We start from the raw sequence: 22,782 nt of genomic DNA, 5'->3' as shown, positions 1-22,782 counted from the left end.
GGTTTTTATTTCAGAACTCTGGTATAACTTCACAATATGAGAATTTTTTACTTTTTTCTTTATTCTCTGGGAATGCAAGAAAAAAAATCTCTTCTGTTTACTACATAGCCATTTACATTCTGGCTTTGGATTTTCAAGATGAAAATTGTTTCTATTAGCACTAAAACCAAAGAGAGGCTTTCACCCTAGAAATGTCAGGCACCATTACTTTCTATAGAGTCTGAAAGCACTGCATCTGCTGATGTCAGACATGGGCAATATGTCTATCCATAGAAGAGCAATGAGGCCTGTGGAAGGAATTTGTAAAAAGAAAGGAAAAATTGTTGTCATAGATGGCAAATACCAGCACTGGTGAAAAAAATACCAATTTTCCCTATTGCAAGGAAGATATACATGGCTAAAAGAACCTATCAGAGCAGAGTTCCTTATTTTAGGGGAAAGAAAAGTAAATGCTTTGTATGGCTGAGGTGATGTGATTTCCAAAGTTTGGAATGCAACACACTTCAGATGCAACAGATGAACACGATATTGATAAGTAGTTAACAACTTCAAGTAACACTTCAAAAGACTAGTGTTGGCTTAAGCTAAAAATCTTTTGTTATATAGTCCAAAATCCATTTTTACAGACAGATACTACATCTAAGAAACAGGTGTTGAAATTAAATCTTACTAGAAAGTGGTGAAAAAATATAATACCAGAATTCTTAGCACATTAACTCAACCATACTATTTTTATACTACATATTTTTATACTACAAGTGCTGCTCTGAAAGAAATGCCTCCTATCTTATATTGGCCCATAAAACCAGAGGTGGATGTTGATGGTACAGCAGTAGAGGCTGAACCTTCCTGACAGTACTCCATTACATGTTGTTGCTCTGTGACAGATGGCAGCAGAGGGGCAGTCTGACACAACGGCATCTGACAAGGAAGAGCATATGAAGCGATGGAACGTCACTGAATTTCTCAACGTGGAAAACATTGCACTTACTGATACCCATTGATGCATATGGAGATGTCTATGGAGACCAAACAGTGGATGTGAGCACAGAGAGGCAGTGGGTGGTGCATTTCAGCAATGACACTATCATAGCAGCTGTGAAACAGTGGGTAACTTCTGTTGTTACATATTTTTAAATGTGCAGTGTGCAGGTTCTTGTTTACCGATAGCAAAACTGCATACTTAATGGTGGTGACTATGTGTTATGTGGCTGAGAGTTTGATATATTAAATAGTGTTATTGTGTTTTTTGTGCCTGTTGTGGTTTCCACGGAAATAAATAGCAGATATTAGTCTCAGAGCAACTCGTGTACATAAAAATTTTTATTCACATAACGTTTTCCCTACTCAGCTAGAGGCATTTCTGTAGCTAAGGTTTTCCAAAAAAACATTCTATATGCATTGTCAGCTTGTATTCAAACAAATGCCTATGTATGCATCCTTTTGTTCTTTTTCATCTGGTCTGGATGCTCAGAAGGAGCTGTTACATATTTCACTTCTGCAGTGAAACTGTGTTATTCGCAGTAATCAGGTGCTTCTAGACACATGAGTATTTATGGGTTCTGTGTCTGTGAAGTAAGACAATTTGTTCTAATCAGATAAAAAATTATGTGGTCCAGCAACATATACTTTCAGGTCTACCCTGATTTTTGATCATAGTTTTTTAAACCCAGTCTGTATCAACAAAATAGCATTTTAAAAATTTTGCTTGAAAATATTAAAAATACTGCAGATGCAAATGGGAAGATATTAATTATAAGGTTAACTGGCAAATAGATTTAGGTATATGCCCATATCTGCCGCAAGTATATTTGACAACTGTAATTGCCATCAAACGCATGAATCATATCAGAAAAGGATTTTTTTCAAAGCTATGAAATTCATTCTCTTCAGCTGAATTATAGATACTTCATTTTAAATATAGTCTTTGCTTGAAAAATTCTTGTAACATAGCTCCAACCTCCCACTCAACAGATATTATTAGTTTTCAGCTTAAAATAAACATGAAGTGGAATTCAGAAATTAGCAAAATGAAAGGGTAATGCTGAAAGACAAGATGTCAATGAGAGTTCAAATAAAAACCCAACTTCATCTTTTTTTTGCAGTCATTCAAGATTGTTTGATATGGGACAGAAGGCCACATCCCTGTTGAATAGATTTTTGAGACGAAGAATTAAAGTATTAATGTGAAAGGTAGAAAGGACTCCCTCAGTTGTGTTAGTGACATTACTCAATTATCTCACATGATATTAAAGTGTTGCTTTACAATCTACTGAGAGAATCAGAATATGTAAATATTAGTCCTATAACCTATATAGTAAAAGTTGCATTTACTTCACAAGGCCTGGATTTCACTCACTGTGTTTAAAATCACCAGTAAAATGCTCTTCAGGACCTTGGGTAAACACTGTTTAGAGTTATGGAACCTCTCAGCAGGGTTTTTTTTTTTTTAAAGAAAAAAAAAAGTACGTGTCACAAATTCACAAGTATAGTCTATGCTGAATGTATTATGGTAATTGAATTGTCATCATACTGTTGTCAGTGTGCATCTGTGTCTAATTGAAAATACATTTCAGTGCAGTTTTAGCCATAAACAGAATGTGATAAACCATTCTTGATGGGTTGGGGATGGGTTCTGTAACTTTTGGTACCTTCTTTTTCTTTTTTGTTCTTTCTTTTCTTTTTGGTGTGAATTATAACCTGGAGCATCAGAAAAAAAGTAGAAGACTTAAATGAATAAAATTAAACACACATTTATGAATTTCAAGAAAATTCCAGTCTAGCTGAATCTTAAATCGATTTTCCTGTCACTAATGCTAGCATTGATCTGAGCAGGAAAAATTTATTAACAATTTTCCATTGTAGATCATTTTAAAAAGAGTTATGCACTTTAGGCCTGAATACCACATGCAATAATTCATAGCAGAGCAATCCATATGCTACACATCTCTCTTAATCTGTCAAGAGAAAATGTTAAACCAGGAGCAGATGAGAAGAATAGATTTATTGTGACAACATATTTTGGATTCCTTCTTTACTTTTCTCACCTAAAAATATCTGCATGGCTTTTATTATGCTTAGGTAAATACTTATTCATGACTCTATGTTTGTCCTTCCTAGCAAGAATTCATTTTCTCCCACTAAAAGTCTCAGCTGAGACTGTCCAGATCACCTGTTCAATATTCATTACAGGTCATCCTTTAAGTAATGCAATATTTATTGCTGGCTATGAAGAAATAGCAATTAATTGAGTGGATGGTAAATATAAACATAATAGATCAAAATAGATCAGAAAATATTGTTCATATGGCTTTAAATGTTTGCTATGAATTAGTTAAAGAAAGCTGACACACAACAGCAAGAATTTATTTTTTTGCTCACTCAAGCAGATGAACTTACTTAGATTTAAAATCTGATGCAATCTTAAATACATTTTAATCCAAATAAAATATTAATGAGCTTGCATTGAGAACTTTAACTACAGTCAAAAGAAGAGCACACATGCAGGTGAGTATCTCCTTCTAACCAAGCCAGTGCATGACATAGGTCAATCACAGTTCACATGCCATTGTCTCCAGCTTTGCTGACTTAGCTGAACTTAGGACACAGACTGGGATCACACACTTCTAGGAGCCCACAAACTGTCCTGGTTTCCCCAGCATAGGAACAATGAATTTCAGAGTACCAGTCACCACAATGGTCATCCAGTGCAGATGAAATTCCTCCTTTATGTAGCCTATTTCTGGTTATAATAATAAACAAATAAGATTCATGTATAAATTGTACAAAGTTCTATTGAGTCAAAAATATGTAGAGGTATTGGAATACTGCTGCATTTCTATCCCATCATCTATTTCCCTGACATATTTTTTTATACAGATAAAAGCTATTTTCTAACTCTTATCACCAAAGGCATATTTAAAATAAATTTTTATTAGAGAACATATTCTGGATAAAATTATAACTCAATACTAGATTCCATACTTAAGCACTCAGAAGATTTTAAAGCTAAGACCAATACTTTTGTAGATATCACAGAGTCTGTGAATTACAATTTACCACTGAAGTACATAATACTAGATTACGAAGCATTCTTTTTAATATCTATGTTGAACATTCACTTTATAATCAAAATATCTATTTTTTTATCTAACCGAATTAACACATTTCCAGCCTTTTCCAACCTTGATGATTCTGTGATTCTGTAATGTGATAAGAAGGAACATGGTTTAGTGGGCAATACTGGTGGTAGGTGGATGGTTGGACTAGATGATTTCCCAGTTATTTTCCAACTTTTGCGATTCATTAAATCTGTAAATGCTTTTGACTGGCAATTACTGCACAGAAATCTAAACCAGCGTTAAACCACACTAAATAAATAAATAAATAAATAAATAAATAAATAAATAGGAAAGTCAACAATTTCAGGATGTCTAATCCAGCACAGAAGAATGCTGAAAGCTTAAGAGGGTATGAAACTGATACTTAAGGACTGGATGAACAGGACATGTGGCTAATTTTTATTTACTTTCTTGATTCAGTATGCAGCAGCTGTAAAGGAAGATGACAGGTTGCCATCATGTACTGAGAAGTGATAGGTGCTTACAAAACACTCATTAGACCTCTTAGAAGCCTATGGTTTTCTTACACTCTACAGAAATAAGTAGATGAACTGAGAGAAAGGAAATACTAAAAACATATCTCAGTTTCTTCTGGCTATGTAGAATGGCTTCAGAGGAGAGTATGGCATTAGGGAAGTATTCATCCCAGTAGATATCACTGCAAAATAAAGCTTGAGGCACTATTTCACCAAAGTAGGGGGCTACTATTTAAGCTCATAATAAATAAACATACTGTGTAACCTTATAGGTCTGATGAATAACCAGATCATCTGCTGTGACACCAGTAACATCTATTATTATTGTTAAGAAATCAAGATAAAATTAGGACTATATTTTGGCATCTATTCATCTAAAGGATAGTTATTAATTAACTTGTACTTGGAAGTTGCTTAAATTTCTCGGGACAGAATTTAAATAAAGCTTTTCTATTTACTTCTTGAAGGAAAATTTCCTACCAAATAATCAAGAAATCACAAAAGTACCTCCTTATTTTCTTTTTCACATTTACTGTCATATATGTAAGAAGATAATAAAAAGGTAAATAAATAGTCTTGTTACATAGCTGAGTACTTAACAAATAAGCGACCGTGAAAGAATAATACATTGTCTGGAAATGATCTTGGCTGAAATCTTCTGTAAGGACTATACAAATGACAGAGAGAAGCTTCAGTAACTATAAAAATCTACCTCTTGTATTCAGGTTGGATTTGTTTTTCCTTCTGAGAAGGTGAACAAGCAGCCACTGCTTTCAGAGCCCAAAGGAAGGTATTTCCTTTAATGAAGTAGCAGAACTTCTCTCACGTGTGTACAAGCAGGCATCCACATGTTTCAGAAAACTACAGATTTGAGAAAGCTTGGTTATTTGTGATCTCATAAAGGTCTCTCAGCACTCTGGCACCCCAGTTCCATGCATCTGAACTGCAGACAATGGTGTTTGTGCTGGTGTTTCAGACTCATAAATAACTATGAGGCTCTTAGCTGCTGTGTACTGCAGCAGGCCCAAAATACCAGGCTAATACTATTCGTTTCTACTTTTTTGTTTTATACGTGACTTGATGAGTAGCAAGACATCAAACCAAGACAGGTGGACACAGTCTACACAGCAGCTCTAAGGTTGCTGGGTACCCTGAGCTCCTGTCCTGCAGGCACATCTGCCAAGGGTGACTCCCACAGGAGGTCACAAATACAGGGACCAGTAGGTGGGTGCCTAAAATAAAAAGGCCATAGATTGTCACTTGAAGAAATACAGATTTACAGATCTTTCTTTTAGTTTTTTACTTTCACTAACAAACAGGCTTCCTTTATATTTGCCTTCTTCTCCTGATGATATCCCCAAAATAAATGCATTTCTGTTTGTGTTCTCAAATGAGATTGCCTAAACAGACAGTCTCCACCACTGGTTTGGAGGAATTAGCTGAATAGATCTACATCAGCTCACAGAAACTGGGTCTGGAACATCAGGCAAATGACAGCAGGCTCTACGAACATTTGTTAGGAAACTTTAGATATAGGTTGCTATGTGGAGAAACTGATGAACTCTGGCCAATATTTTCAACGGCTTTCTAAGATTCTGGGAAATCCAGTGAAAACATCCATTTGTTGGTCTTCAACAAATGGGCAGAATGCAGGGAAGAAATTATCTCTGGTGAATGGTATTCCACTGAAAACCTGATCAGTAGCCAATCTGTAACTCCCCAGCTCATCTTAGTGAAAACTTTTATTTAATTTTAGCTACATTTTATTTTAAAAATGCAGCTCACTCACAGTTAAGCAGCTCACATTCTAGGTTTGTAAATAGCTCGTCTAGTATATGGGAGATAGATGCTGGCAGCAAGCACCCACTTTCAATATTTTGATTAGTTCTGCTTGGCTTGTATCATCAGTTGATTGAATGTAAGATTGTGCACATTAAATAGAGTAATGTCTTTATGGTGACTTGGCAATTATTAAACCACTAGATTGTACCCCAAACTCCATCTTCTCCAGATAAATAAAAAAAATCCATCACTATCCATCCAAAGTGAGATAGAATTATTAAGACATACATATAATTCACAGAAAGACATAATAATACACTTCTAATACGCTTCAGGCTGAACTTGCAAATGCACACCCTGCTGTAGAAAAAATTCCACAGAGACAACTTATATTAGTGTTCTGGAGGTGTTATTGTTCAAAAGCTCTCAAAGCCTACTTCACAGAGCAAATGATCCAAATGCAGAAAATATCTTCCATAAACTGAGTCAACCATTCATCAAAAGAATCAAATATGGAATGAGCAATTCTTTATGTAAGGGTGAATGTAACTGGCCCATCTCCCATCTGCTTACTTAGTGTATTACTATTTTGTAAACATTAAGAAAGAGTTTACTGAATCAATTTAGCTAGAATTTGGCTATAGTGTTTAAAACTTCCTTTTTCCCTCCTTTTGAAAAATTCAATCAAAATACTAAAGATCATAATAGAAAAGCGCGTCTTCAATTTCTTAACAAACTGTTAAAATACAGTTCTTCATAAAATCTTTGCATACCTATTAACTTTGTGTAGGTGGGCTGGAGGGCTGTGCCCAGACATGTTGAAGACAGCAAACAGTATTCCTGCTTTGCAATTCTCCTTGTGAGTATATGCCTGCAGGACTGGGGTCGGGGCTCACATATTGGACAAAGGCAACTGCTTCAGAAAACAAAACATAGCGCATTCCAGTTCATCACTATTGTTTTAAAATATCAAAATATGGCAGCAATGTGCAACAAAAAAATATTATGCTGAAGGTAATTTATAGGTGACATCTTTGCTTTCACGTATGTCACTGGCCATATTCCTACTGACTTCAAGTGAAACAAGATTGGCACAGTTTTAAAGGAGTATTACTGGGTTTAGCATTTCAAACCCACAAACATAAGGAGTACACTTAACATTATTGTGATTGAGCATTTTACTTTCAAATACATTTGACAGTGTATTCAAATGAAGAAACGTGGCTTATCTTTTAAATTTTCATATGGCTGGGTTGAGCAAAATGGAAGCTGCTTTCAATTAACTGATGCAATGAAAAATATTGGGACAGATTTTAATTTGGCAGGAGAAAACACTGCATTTATCTCACTGTAATCCATCCATTGGTTTATGATTTCAGAGTCCTCAAGCAAACAGCATAAATCCACATGGTGTCCTTGCATATTCTAGCACATTTCTCACTTGGGTCATAGAGTTAGCTGAGAGATGCATTAAAACACGTGTAACTGGACAGTTTCATGTCAGCTTCCTTTTCTGAGAAGTCTCAGAAGTGCTGGTGATGACAGTGAGGTTTTGAATGAAGTTGCACAGAAGAAACTGGTTTCACATCTGTCCACTGCAGAAGAGAATACCATGTGAAATAGAACTGAAATCCCCCATAGCAAGCCAATCAAAAATTCTTTTTGGGTTCTGACATCATAGCTGTAAATGAAATAAGGTCTTCAGAGCGAATGTGTAAACTATCACGCAAAAGTGCTGCCAGGATGAAAAGCTGTCTTAACCAGCTCTGACTGCCACTCTTTACCTGAGTGATGGAGTTTCTTCGGCATCGCACTATTTCACTCTCCAGGAATTTATCTGCCCACTATTTGTACAAGTGATGACAGCTCACTGTGGATGCCATGCTAATGAAAGGGCAAAAGAGATGTGCCCCAAATGATCCTGAGTATAATAAACTAGATTCTTCTTTGGGTGCAGGTACAGGGAGTAGGACAGAGAGGGGCCTGCAGACCTCCCCAGCTATGCTCACTGCTGCACTGTGTTGCTCTGAATGCAGGACCCTCTGAGTTAAGGGTCTGTTAGGAGCTCCACAGCCATGGATAGATACTTAAAGATGACCATTAGAAGACAAAAGTATGATAGTTAAATACTTTTTGCCATTATGAAGTAACAAAAACACTCATTTTATAATTGCCTGCTCAAGAATTACATTTTCTGCAACATGCAAGCTTCCTACCACTTGCAGACTGAGCACAAAGTGACAGAATTAGGCCACTAGTGATATTACCAATAACTGGAAAAATGTATGATTGTTTTAAACTGAACCCTAATACGCTGCCAGTTGAAAGAACCTGGCTGTCTTTACAATAATGAAGATGAATCTTTTCATCCTTTGCTTTTTACTACAGCAATTCTAGATGTTGTGAGGAATGTAATTGGGTCAAAATTATTCTGCTAATATTTATACTGACATGCCCATTCAAATGTACAGTAACTGCAATTTCCTATATATCCAGAATAACTCTTCTCTGCAGACTTCAACATAAACTACTGACTATTTCATCAGTCCATCTAATTTTATGTTTGTTTATCATAATACAGAAAGAACACGTACTGAGTAAACAAGTTGTTTCAGAAATTTAATAACTCCTTCTAGACGAGACTTTTGTGACTAAACGAACACTGAGACATAAACATGAGCTAACTAGTCACAGTCAGTTCTAGGAAGGAGTCACAACCACATAATTCAGTTTATGCACAGAAGATAAAATGCCTGTTAAAAGTTGTTTTCATTTCAGTAGGCTATGACAAATAATTCATTTGAATATAAATGTTTAAAGGCTTGATCCTGTTCCACTGGAGAGGGTGGTTCGCCACCGAGCCAGACGCTGGATGGTCAGAGAGAGACCATTAATGAAATCTGAAAACAGAACTAGTGCAGAATACTTGTTTCCAAATATTTCTTTATATTATGCACTTTCAGAATTCATATTTGGAATATTCTTGTGGCTTCCTAGAAATATTTAATGCCTATAATATGGAGGAAAGGAAAAGCTGTGAGAAAATCTGCCAGGGGTTGGGGTTTTTCAGTTAAAAATTTATACTTTCTTGCTGATAAAGTATGTAACCATTAGGTAGGCTTTGACATTTCTTGTTGAGAAAATTACAGAATTTTCTCTAAAGCACCAGTTTTAAATGCTGTCTAGTTATCTACAGTTGATGCTCCTACCACTCCTTTTTACAGCAACCATTTTTCAAATGGCTTCTGAGTCAGTCCCTCAGCCTGGTAACCCTTGTCTCTTGAACACTTTTTACTCTGCCCAGTTCCTAAATTGCTGACTACCCCAGATCTAGAAGATGAATTACTGCAATGAAAAATATTCAGCCATCAAAATGGCTGCTGTCTTTGCAAGAGACTGCATTAAATACTGGAAGTGGCCTAACGTAGATATTTCTGGTACTAGTGATGCACTGAAGAAATCAGAAATATATTTACCATTTAATATGTTAATAAGTCAAGAGCCAGTGGGTAAGTATATCAGAGGAAAACAGCACATAACTTCCTTGTCTCCTTCTGTGTATTATTTCTTTTCATGAATTGCTGTTTACACTGTAATTTCTTGTGTCTGTACAGAAGTTACACTACCTCTGCTGGTAAATTCGGCTATCGGATCTGTTTATATGTTGATCCAACAAAACATGTGCTTGGTACATCCTCTGCTGGCAACATTTGGAAACATCAGTTTGATTCGTAGAGAACTGATTCTCCAGTTCCTGCGCTGGTGTACTGGATTTGCCTCTCTGTCTTGTAGGCCCATCTGGCTTTATAAAGGGGATTCCCAGGAACCAGCCAGGAGGGACAGGGGACCCCTAGCCACCAGGCTGCCAGACAGGAGATATCAGCTCGTGGTTATCTGCTATTTGGCCTCGGAACAGCTGATGGCACTGTCATACCACAGCTCCGAGCCTGCATGCTGCCAGACTGTCTGACCATCTCAAATCAAGGAGCATAACTCTTAAAGTTTTTATGGAAAAGAAGACAAGTTGCGTAGTTGTTCTTCTGGTTCCTTTTAACCCCATTCCCCTGGGAAACAGCAGCTGTGCTCAGTGAAGTGCTGTCATTCATGGAGGCCCTGTAGGCAAAACTCCACTCTAGGTGGGAGCTAACTCAGACAAGAAAACATTTCTGGCTCTCTGCATTTAGTGTAAACAGGGCAACATAAGGATTACAGAAGCAGCTTCCCAATAGGATGTACAAACCAAGTTTAGTAGAAGGGGCCAAATGACCATTTGGAAGCAGCAAGGTGAGGTTCCCTCACCTGTCTCCATTTTTCTGGGCACACCATCTGAGGAAGTGGAAAACAGCTAGCAGTGCTTGGCAGCAGGGCTGGGAGCTGGGGAAGGGCAGTGTCCATTACAGATTAATTATGTGAATGAAGAATGAAAAAAGAGCTATGAAATTAGTGTGAAATGATATTAATTCAGAACTGGCTAGTGCACGATTGTCTGAGGAGCATGCTGAAATTGTTCTTTTTCTGATCAGGAGGTTTTCTATTCTATCCAAAATGAAGGGGTTTTTTTGTTGGGTTTTTTTTTGTTTTTTTTTTTCCTTTTTCATTCTCTAACTTTGGGAGATAGACAGGTAATGTACAAAATGTTCCACTGTATTACTTCTCACTCTAATAGCAAAGGGAGATTAGTTACTACTTAATCAGATGCTGTCTTCCCAAGGCACACTGATGAGGTCTGTGAAATTAAGCCATGCAGATCTCTCAGTCCCAGAGAGATGATTGTGCTGGAGGTGAATTTGTTCTCCAGGGTGAGCCATGTTATGCAGGCAGACAGGCAGGGAAAGAAGAGCATCAAATCAGCAGGAGATTGGATGAATCAACAGAGATGCCCAGTGACAGGGACTGGGGCTGTCCTAGTGCCCAGGGCTCACCAGTTCCTGATTGGACATGAAAAGTCCTGCCCTACTACCCCAGATAGCCATCTGTTAATAAATGCGTGGCAAGGACTGACATCCTCCAGGAGCAGACACTCCAAATCATGCTTGAAGGTGTTCCCACTGGACTTCACCCAAGCAGGGCCCATCACAAGAAGAATGCATCATTATTTTGACTACCGTTTTATGACCTCTCTTGGTGATCCAGGAAGGAACAAGTGCTGTCATAAAGTCCTTCCATCTCAAAATCTGAGTGCCATTAATTCAAACATGAAACTTCAGATGTGCAGAGGCCTGACAGTGCCACTGGGGTAGTTCAGCCTTTCTCTCTCAAAGCAGAAGTGATCTGACTGCAAGTGGCATTGGACCCATTGATTTTCAGCTGTACCGGCAATTCTTCTTTGAAATAAATGAGTAGAAGTAGAAGTAGTAGGGTTAGGCAGAATTAATAGCATTTTGCAGAATCTTACTGAAAACAATAAATAAGTAGTACATGAAACCTCAGTATTTAATGAGTGTTTGAACATTTAAGTTTGTAGAAAAATATTTAGTCAAAATGCATTATTAGGAATGGCAATGCATGTGGTATACTCCCAGGAGTACTGGAATGTCTTACTACAGCTCTGGCAAGAAGAAAGTGCGTACGAGAATAACACAAACATGATAGCAGACAATAAATAGCTCCTAGGTCATCTGGTATTCACAGATGGTTTGTCTGAGACATGATGTACGAGATGGGTCCTGAGCAGGACCAGACTAACGAGTGACTTGTTCACTTTCTGAGAAAAGTGTTGTGCTTTGGTCCAGTACAACATACATACCATCAGATCAAGGGTTTTTAAAGTGGTTTGACAAGGATAAACACTTTCTCAAGAAACACAGAACCACATGCCATTCATACATCATCAATCCCCTATTTGATCACTATGTTATGAGTTTTCAAAAGTAAAAAATCTCTGTCATTCCCAGCATACCTTGAAAAAGATGCTTTTGTCCCGGTCTAAAGTGGTCGGCAACTTTTTTGACTCCACATAACATCAATCACCTGATTATTCTGACAGGAAAGATTCTGGGTTTTTGTGTGTTGTTTTTATTATTATTATTATTATTCATTTGTTTCCTGTTTTCCTTCTTATCTTGCCACTCAGCTGTCTTGTTGGTATATTTAGTTTGCAAATATATGAATGAGAAAGGATAGTTTTTTCTCATAAAATTCAGAGTTCAGCATTGCTCATGCTTCTCCCCTGATGAGACCTGAGGAATTTTTCCTTAGGTTGCTCAGTTTTGCATTATCTGATGATGGTGGCACTCTCTTAGTCTGCATATGATAGAATCACACAATTATTTAAGGTGGAAAAGACATTCAAGTTCAACCACCAACCTTGTGCACAAGACACCCATTACTAAACCATGTATCTTAATGCCACATCCACAGGTCTCTTCAACTCCAGGTATGGGGAATCCATCACTTCTATGGGCAGCCCATTCCAATGCTGAACATCCTCTATAAAAAGAAATTCTTGCTAATTTGAAACCTAAATTTCCCCTGGCACAACTTGAGATTCTCCCCTGGTGCAGCTTGAGATCTCCATATTGTCCTTGGCTGAGACTTGAACACTGGATATGCCGAGACTGCTAACTCTCTGTAAGTGTGACCTCCTGTTGACAGCCAAACACAGATCTCAGCTGAGGGACAACAGGCAATCACCCAGTTATCCAGCATAGAAAACACTAGCCCCAGATGCCTCTTCTCCATGGTTGATGATTTACCCCAAGCTATAGACAACCAGCCAGATGTTGGGTGCCTGTCTGTCCTTGATAAGAACAGGACTTGCCTAAGCTCCTCTTTCTATTCTGCTGGTAGGTGTTCAGCTGCTGGCATCAAGGGCTACTGAGCCAAGCCAAGAATCCTGCTTGCCCCCTGCCCAGTCTATGATGTCAGCAGAAGGCTAAATACCCTCCAGGAGGAGAGGGCTTGGGAAGCACTGAGACTCAGGATGAGGAGTGCTGTGTCTGAGCAAAGAGGTGTGCCAAGGCACAAAGTGAAAGAGTGACAGCGAGTGCAATTCCTAGACTCTACATTGACCAAACAACATTGTTTTTCTAGGTGCTTTTATTTTGTATCACAGGACCTTGCCATTAAAGAATAATGGGAGGTTATTGAACACTGTGGATTAATGAAGGAAATTCTACTGACAGGGTTTTGCAGGGATCAGGTAAAATTACCCAAAGGATTCTTTCTTTTCTTAATATCAGGAAGTTTATTATTTTGCTCACATTAAGGTTAGAGTTATACAAGATGGCAAACCCATTTTAAGACACTTATTACAAGATCAAAAACCCCGTGGCCAGATGACACAAAACACTAAAACAACTTCAGTCTGTCAGTTCAAATTTGTTCCAAATATTTTGAATTTTTAGCACAACTTCAATCTGTCTTGACAGATCAGTTTTTAGCTCATCCTGCCCGTTCTGATTTTATGCCGAATACACATCATCTGTTTACCCATAGTTGGGATAAAGCCTGGCATGTATCCATAGCCTGTACTCTTGCTAATTCATCAGAAATGTGCCCATGCCTCACTTGGGTGAGATTTGTACCACAGAGTGATCCAGAGGAAGAAAGATATTATGCTGTGGAAACAGCCTGCACGTGTCTTGTTGATGTTAGAAATGGCACGTGACAGAATGAACTGAGGAAGAAAGCAAAAGGTATAGAAGCTGTAAATAGAAGCTGATGAGGAAAATAAATAAATAAATAAATAAATAAATAAATAAATAAATAGATGAATGAATAAATAAATAAATAACAAGATCTGAATTAAAAAGAAGAAAGAAAAAAACAAAACAAGTGAAAAAACTATATAAAGCCATGCATAATACTGTACGTAATGCCAATGTGGCTATGCATAATAACAAGTGTAAAACACTGAGAACACAGACTAAACACAACTCAAGTCTAGGCAGGAAGTCACTACACATTTCTGGACTAGACAGAGCTGTACTGCATGAAGTTCTGTGTTATGAAGGTTAAAAAGACAGAGTAAACCATTGTGCTTTCAAGTTGGTTAATTGTAAGCAATTGCAAGTCACTTTAGTAAAGCAGTCTGGATTGCACGCATGGAGTTCCATACACTTTTACTGTAGCTCTGTACATCTGGAAACAAACAGGAGGTATGTACCAATAAAATGGGATGACTCTATCTGGAGGAGGAGAAGAAAATCTCATTAAAACCTAATGAAAGCCAATTTAAGAGACTAAGGAGATTAAAATACCACACAATCACATTAAATTAGTAACTGAAAAAACTCCTGAGAGCAGATTTAGACTTGACAGATTTCTAACTCCTTGCCTTTTTTTCTAAATGATCTCTTACAGGTGTGACTCCTTCATTTTTGGATGACGGAAGCTCTGCCCCAGGAAGTAGATGTCCATCACAGCTTAACCATCATCTGGAATACTTCAGTGCAAAAGAGGCTATGCCTTGATTTTGTTCTGTTCTCTCCTTCTGGCTGCTCAGGAGAGGGACAAGTGTATGGAAATGGAGGGAAACTTCCAGCCTGGTCACCAGCATACCACATGTACAGTGAGAAAGTGAAGCAAGTGATGGGGAGATCAGTGATGGGTAGAGGCAGCATAGGTGGGATAAAATTAGTCCAAGGTGTATGAGAAAAACTGAACATATCTGGGTTCTTTCTTCTCAGAAATGGGCAAGAAAGCAGCACCATTAATAAATAAATAAATATCTGTAAAAGCAAACTACCCAGGGCATAACAGATATCTTTCTACAGAAAAATGATTATCAAAGTAAATAACAGGCTGCTCTTATCTAACTGGATGATTAGCACGAGGAGGGGTGTATTCAGGATCACAAAGTCTCTGATGTTTATGCGCAATAAATGTAACCACACATTATCTCTCACTTCATTTATGAGACAACTGCCAAATACTTTCTCAAAGAGCACTCCTCTTTTTTAATACTCTCTACTAGAGAAATAAAAACAATTACTTAAAAAAACAAAGGTAGAAAGTGGGTTGTTCCAGGAAGACACTAGAGGATAAATGAACAGAGAAATTGAATAGGTAAAATAAAACAAAATAAAAGTTCTGTACAGCACAACTAAAACTGGTTGGAATTTGAAATCTCAGTACAGTAGGGTTTTCTGACATGAAAGAAAAAGTCCCTTTGGGTTCAGAAAAAAATAGTAAACGTGTTCAAAATTGTATTTCCATTCCTTGGGGGCAAAGCAAAGAAACCAGCAGACCTATCATGTGAGGGCTTCAGAGGCTGCCCAAATGGACAAGGAGCAGATATCAGTGTGTCCCAGATCAGGGTGTTATGGGAGGACCCAGCATGGAGCAAGGCGTCCCAAACCTCATCTGCCTCCTGACAAATCCTGCAGGTTTCAAACCTGAGAAGTTCCCAGCAGTCAGCCAAGGATGATGGAAACTTTCAGAGGTCCATTTGGGGCATACATCCCTTAGTGTTTTCCACTGTCACTGTGTCTGAGTGATACTGGTTGAGCATGGATTCGTGATTTCCTTGCCACAGCAGAGCAGGGTGTCAGAACAAGCGTAGCTTTCTCTTTTCCTGGACACACTGTATAACTGCTCGGTGTCAATGTGTAATGTGTCAATTCATTGAAACACAAATCCTTTCTTGAAACAGTTTATTTTCAGCCATTCAGTGTTTTCTACAAGGAAAAAATATATTCATATTTCAATATTCAATAGAAAATATTCTTTATATTCTTGATCTGCATCATCTGTGAAATTAGCAGGAAACAATTATTTTCAGCAGCTTTCAAAAGGAAGTCAGGTGCTCAATATGCATTTTGGAGCAAGCTTTACATGTATGGAAGTGTGCCTTGTTGGCAGGTACCAGCATGGAACAGTCTGGTGAAAGATCTTTAGGTTTGGGCAGCTTGGTTCTTTTCTAATAGATGATAGGTATGACTATAGAAGTTGCATTTCCTGTGTGATTTTGAAAGGAAGGACATTCATTTTGCATTATCCGCAGTCAGACTTTGAATGCTTCTATCAACAAAATAAAAATCCTAAGCTGTAGAATTGCCTCTTCCAAGAAAATTGATTGTGCTCATGAAAGGAATACATACAAAGGTAAAACAAGAATGCCTATTAAGCATCCTGAGCCTGCAAGTGCATACATATTTCCAAATTCACCTGCAGTAAACTTTCCAGCACTTTGCTCACAAATCCAATGTAAGCATCCATATTCCTTTTTCCTTCTTTGAACAGAAGAGGGAGATACATTTCCTTCCATTACCTACAGCTAATGCAAGAAATAACCACGGAGTCTGACCTTCCAAGTTTTGTCTTCGGTAACAAAAGTTTTATATTTGATGAGATTTCTCGCACTTTAATGATTCACATTTTAATCACGGAACAAAAAGGGAGAAAGAAGACCAAAGGGCTCCATCTCACCCTGCCCCAAAGTGCTTCACCTTACTCTTGTGGCCCCAAGATCATGCATATAATCTGTTCTCTTGAGGCAACTCATCTGCCCCCAAATAATTTCAGGATTTCTGTGAATTAAGAAGCAATGTTGCAGAGCACAACTCGCATATATGACAACATCCTTCCCTTTTTCCCTTCCCATTTTTTGGGGGGGGAGGTCGGAGTGCCCATGGACCTACTGCCCCCCTGTCAAGGACATAGATTGACTGAGATAACTCCATGATACACCTCTACTTAAAAACAGAAGAATGCTCTGTATATAGACCACAGAGACAGAATTTGACAATTTGTTAAGGACGGTGGAAGAAAGTTTCTGCACCTGGTAAATACAAGACCTTGAAAGGGTATTCATTCTCTGCATTTATCAAATGAAAACTGTCTGAAATGAGCTTCGGAGTGCTTGCTAGCCTTTTAGTGATTAAAAGCACAGTCAATTGTGATGGAACGCTAACCACAATTATGGTAATCAACTCTAAAATGCTACTGAATCCTTAATATTAGAAATATCAATTTCATTCATGATAAACTGGATTTAGGTACTGTTACTTGATTAACTAACCAAGAGCTATGATGAAGCAAGGAAAGTCTGAACACAACACAGGGCTCAGATCTTTCTAGGATACTGTAAATACTAACATATCAAGTAGAACACATAGAGTGGTCGTGCTCTGCAACCACACACTACTACACGCATTTGAAAAAGAAACCACAGCAGCAGGGGGTGGCATCCAGGAGCAGCAAAAGGAGGTTTTATCTTGGAGCAAGGAAAAGAAATCAATGCCACACAGGCATCCAGAGGCCTTGGAAGAAGAGGCAGAGCTCAAATGCAGGGAGTACAGGACAGGACACTGCAAATGATCCATTACCTTCACAATTTGCCACAACAAAGGCTCTGAAAGCTTCTTTTTTTTTCCCCTACACAATTCCTGGCACTTGGGAAGGGCAGCAGACCATTGCACCCTGAGGAAATGCTGGGAGAAAGGGCATCCACATTCACATCACTTCCGCAGCCAGACTTATGCTGTCTGTGCTATAGGCTACTGCTGCCGGTGCAGCTGAGTAACCCGCTTTACTGGAATCTGTGCCAACTCAGGTGTGGCAGTTTTATTTGATTTCCAGCATTTATATGTGAATTTTATTGTAGAAGATGCAATCTGAAAATAGCTCAATCTACTGTTTCCTTTCCATTTTTAATAGAAGCCAGACTCGGCTTTCATAAATATATGGGGTTTTTTTTTGTTTGTTTTGTTTTGTTTTTTGTTTTTTGTTGTTTGTTTGTTTGTTTGTTTGTTTGTTTCAGAGTATCTCTTCTCCTTCCTTGAACAAGAGGCATAGGTCAGAAAAAAACAGATGTCAGATTATGATACAAAGAGAGACATCCACAGATACCGCATTTTCTTTGTCTGCCTTTTCTGCTGGGGACCAAACCTGCCTCAGGCTCTATAGCATGAAGACATCTAGTGGCTGGATAATATAGTGCAATTAAACATCTTTATGGGACACCTGTAAAAATTCTGTCCAGTCATATCATCATCCAAAGGCCAGATAGCAGAGATTCTGCTGAAAGCAGATTCTTTGGCTCTGCAAGTCCATTTGCCATTTGGTATGGCCCTAATGTGGACATTGTGAAATGCTCTAACCTCATGCTTTTCTAGGATACTGTTTCGAACTGTATGGAGCTTAGGTGGACAAAATGCATAATACCAAGAAATCAAGAAGGTTCAAAATGCTGCAGCACATCTGCTAAATGGCAGCCTGCAATTTCACACTGAGACTCACACACTTGATAATCATTACTGGCTTTGCTGCCAAGAGCACACAGCTCTCAGGGTTTTTGTGTTTGTTTTTGATTTGTCTCTTGAGTAAACATCTCCTTATCTCTGTGAATTACTGCATGTTTCTAAGCCATGAATAAATCCTTCTGCTACCTTTCATTTGTATTTTTCTCTTTTTGCTCAGCCACACATAAGATTATACACGTAAAGAGATCAAACATTTTTCTAATTGTCACTCAAGATAATAAAATTCACTTCCAGCTGACCTATAGAGCAGAAATCTAGTATCTTCACAACATGAGGTTAAACATATATTTTCCAGCATTATTTTATGTTTATGTGTTTCTCTGACTTATCAGAGCTTTCATCTGTTTCACACTCTCCACTGTCAGATGTTTACATGAGAGGCACTTCAGAAAACACTGTTTATGGTGTATATTTATATTAAAGCCTAAGGGATGCAAGAAGTTTGTCTATGTAAGATTGAGACCATTGTCTTAAACAATGCTTATGTGCTTGATTCGCCAGCTTTCTCAAGTGCTCTACCTTTCAAAACGGTGGAGTGTGCATTTAGTTCTGTATTGTTTTCCTGGGGAAACAAAAAGGAAACCACAGGGAACGTGGTGAAGAGGTGACATTTGGGATAAGGGTTGCTCTGTGTCACCATTTTCCTGGTGCTGGTAGGAGAGGGACATGAGAACTGCCGACTCTGGGAACAACGCATGCTGCATGTGGTTTCTAATCATTGATTTGGCAGTTGTTTGTCACCTAAAATTGGCCACTTTCACCCAAAATGGGCCAGTTCCACCTGGAATGTGCCAATTTCAATGAGTTTTAGTTTAGTTAAGATAGGAATAGAGAAGGAATATTTCCAACCACATCTCGGCTAGATATAAATATAATAATATTTATAATATATATATATAATATATATTATATATATATAATTTATAGATATAAATTAAAGGGAATTTCTTTATGCTGTCTTTGCTCTCTGCTACCTTTACGCTTTTTCTTTGTTTTTCATGGATTAAGTAACTCATTGTATACTTTATAGGGCAAATTCTTTCAAAGTTTACCTAATATTTCCTTTTCTCAGATCCCATCTCCTGTTGTTTGCCTGATATCTGGGGAGGTGCAGGGTCTCTTTGAATCAAGATGAGGTCAGGCTCTGGGGAAGACAAGGAGAAATGAAAAGCTGAGACTGCCTTTGTACACAGCATGTTAAAAACACCAGCGAGAAGGATTTGAAGATACTGGACAGAAGAGCCACAGAAATGACCCAGCACTGAAAAACAAAACTTGCAGTTGAAATCATTACTTCATCAGGGAGAAGCTGAAGAGGTAACCTGACTAGTGAGTCAATGCTGGGTAGTTCACTTTGCAGATAAAGTCATAAGTTCTCATTGACCAGGGCCACATGTGTAACAGGGCCATATGAAGAGTCACTCCCTCTCTAAAGTATCTGACTGCTCTGCTTCTTATGCCTGGCACTGTACGGGTAGCAACTGTGTGATCAGAGAAATGTCCCTCAGGTGGGTGACAGAGAAGGTATTTGAAGAATGAGTTAAAAGGCATTAATACACTTGAAGCACTCAAATAAAGAGATGAAAAGTCCCAAGAGAAAATTAATGATTACGTCTTTAGAACAAGTCTTGAACCTCACCCAGTGTGAAGGACCTGTGACTAAATAACAAATAATAGGGAAAAGAGAAGTAAGCAGGACTCGGACGTCAGGAAAAGGGAAAAACATCCAATCATACAAAGACCAACTGAACATGTACAGTGGTGGTGAACTGACACTAGGCATGTAGTCTTCATTGTAGTCTTCATAGTGATATTTCTTAGCTTTACTTAGAAATTTTAACCTTCATTTTAGAACAGTTTTTCTACATATAGTACTCTAAAGATATGAATACACACAGAGATGTGTGCTAACATACATAGCTACACAGATAGCTACGATTTCATAAATAAATGTGCACTTAAACACTTCCAACACATTCTATGGGGTCCAATCTCAAGAGAAATGGTGCATGATTCTCCAGCTGCCTGGCATTTCAGCAGGCAGGGATGTTGTATGAAGGATGAACAAATCTCAAAGAGCTGACCTGATCAAGCAGGAGCCCTGTGGCCATAGCCCACAGGTCGAAGTGCTCTGAACACAAGTGAAGAGCTCTAGCTCTCCAAGTGCTCCTTCAGAGCTTCAGAAAACTGCAGAGGAATCCAAAGAGCTCATCATCTGCAATGGGACGGTCAACCACATGGGGACATCCTGCCCCACCTCACCTGTCTTCTCCCAAAAGCTGGGTTTCTGATTCTCTGTATTATCCTAAAATTTACCTGAAGGCTGCAGAGCCAGCTTTTGCCTACAAGGCACATAGCTTCTTCTAAGTATGATATCATGATTTTCTGTATCAAGTCTGTAACTGCTACCTGTGAATTTCTTCTAGCCTCCACTCCCCCTGGAAACCTCTAATTCACATATCTAATAAGTCTTTAAAATTATATGGTGCATCACTGACACTAATAATTACCTTTAAAAACACTTCCAGCGCAGACAGCAAGCTAATTAGGTGAATTTTAGTGGCTGTAGACTTGAAAAGGACATTACTGATTGAAAGCCTTACATTACCATTTACACCTTTATCAATTTTTATGATTTCTTAAAAATGTTAACACAAGGCAGGCATATGGAACTCTAATTGAAGAGTAACAGAGCCTTGCCACACTCCACAGAGCCTCTCATGGGTGTAGTGTAACCGAAGGAATACACAGAGAGCCCTTTCTGCAAATTCCTCCCTGTGGATTTCTGCTGAAACCAGAAAGACTAATTTAATTCTTCCCACCCCACCACAAATGTGGGTTGACGGCTCTGTAATTAGGAGCGCCTTTCAGGAATGAATTTGTTATAATTAGATACAGTTCTAAAGACAAAATACAGTTGTAAGTATTTTTAAGCATTTTTACCTGTGGTGTTGGTTTTTGTTTTTTTTTCATTTCTTTTCAAGCCAAGCCTTCAAAAAAAAGAAAATTCACAAATGCTGAGACAAGTTTACAAGCCTCATTTCCTCAGTAGTAGGATTTATATGAGTCAGGCTTCAAAGTCCAAGGCAATGCAGGAAAGAACAGCAAACACAGGAAGAGAGCACAGGAAAGGGAAGTAATGGACTTCAATTTTTCGGTGGAGACATTACATCATTTGTTTTGCAATGTATCTGTATTTCACAGCCAGAATAATATCAGCCAGCTCCAAGATAAGGAACATGTTTATTCCGAGAATAAACTATTTCAGATTTCATCATAACGTCAATATTTGCCATATTAGTATTACAGTTCCTTTCAGTTAATACCCAGTAGTTAATAATACATCACATGCAAAGGGAAAAGATCTTCTGAATGAGTTAGATGTACACGCCAGGAACCACCAGGTTCATAGTCTACTTCACTCCAGTTTTGGAGGGTTTTCCTTACATGGTGTAAGGAGATAGGAAGATGCCCTCAACTGGCAGGTATTTTCCTTAATTTTTTTCTTTTTAGAGATTTCAGAGCTGGACCTGACAACTACAAACTATCAGGTGACTGCCAATATCTGCAGACAACCTGGCCAAGCCTTTGTAGACCAGGTACTATGTACAGCAGTCCTTATGCAGAGACTTCACCTTCCCCTACAGCAAAATATAGAGGAGGCCAGGCTCTGGGGTTGAGTTATTGTTTGCAATTGTCTGAGGAGTTGTAGAATCACTGAATATTCCAAGTTGGAAAGGGCACATAAGGACCACTGAGTCCCTGCGGATGGAAGGGGCAGCATCCATTGAAGCTGTTACTATGACATAATGCTGGGCTATTGTAGAGAGAAAGCATATTTTTGGTCAACACTGCTATCTTGAGCCTTCTGACTAGTAACGTGTGTGAACTTTGCTTAAATTTGGGCAGAAGATAGAAAGGAAAATTCTTATACATAACTCTAAGAAATATGAGTTTCGATAGGCTCAAGGAGCAGTTTGTCAATGACAACTCTACTAATCCTCATAAACATATGACTTCATGATGGACTTACATACTTCTACTGCAATACCCAGGGTAGCTGCATGTCTCTTCACACATTCCTGCAGTACACATAGTTATAACCACATGAACTGGTGAGCTACATCCACTCTCTCCCACCATGCTCATATGCAGAGTATGAGTTTCTCCTATTGTTTCTGTTGTCCCTAATATACA

At 38.3% G+C, this 22,782-nt stretch overlaps 1 long non-coding RNA gene across 2 annotated transcripts; it reads right to left on the bottom strand.

Moving 5' to 3' along the window:
• Positions 1-1,305: 1,305 nt before the first annotated feature.
• LOC146761762 (uncharacterized) lies at positions 1,306-21,708 on the bottom strand. Of its 2 annotated transcripts, XR_014942525.1 has the most exons (5): positions 21,529-21,708; positions 19,638-19,729; positions 5,310-5,458; positions 3,556-3,742; positions 1,306-2,700 (listed from the first exon to the last, which is right to left on the bottom strand). It is a non-coding gene; the product is annotated as an uncharacterized LOC146761762 (long non-coding RNA). The 2 variants fall into 2 exon arrangements; XR_014942526.1 differs by lacking the exons at positions 19,638-19,729; positions 21,529-21,708 and adding an exon at positions 7,153-7,292.
• Between the last annotated feature and the right edge of the window lie 1,074 nt (positions 21,709-22,782).

Source organism: Coturnix japonica, chromosome 2, assembly GCF_054131305.1.
Source record: "Coturnix japonica strain WE chromosome 2, WE-NBRP24, whole genome shotgun sequence".
NCBI classification, from domain to species: domain Eukaryota; kingdom Metazoa; phylum Chordata; class Aves; order Galliformes; family Phasianidae; genus Coturnix; species Coturnix japonica.
This window is presented reverse-complemented; position numbering and strand designations above follow the sequence as displayed.